The sequence below is a fragment of the Octopus bimaculoides genome, chromosome 5 (genome assembly GCF_001194135.2).
Source record: "Octopus bimaculoides isolate UCB-OBI-ISO-001 chromosome 5, ASM119413v2, whole genome shotgun sequence".
In the NCBI taxonomy this organism is placed as follows: Eukaryota; Metazoa; Mollusca; class Cephalopoda; order Octopoda; family Octopodidae; genus Octopus; species Octopus bimaculoides.
The window spans coordinates 29,643,957-29,644,240 of NC_068985.1; positions in this window are offsets into that span (position 1 = coordinate 29,643,957).

The window sequence follows — 284 nt, forward strand, 5'->3', positions numbered from 1 at the left end:
ATATATAAATATATATATATATATAAATTAACAAATTAAGGAAAGTAATTCCTTCAAGGCAATTCATAGTATGTTATATTATAATATAAATAAATGATTAGATTGTCAATTGTATCTCTCTATTTAATTTTATCTTTATATATATATATGTATGTATGTATATATGTGTGTGTGCATGTATAAAGTTCTTATATTCTTATAAAAATAGGTGTATGTATTTATTTGTTTACTTCATGTCACACTCATTGGTACTTGACTCTGTGTATTATATCCAATTGTCTTTC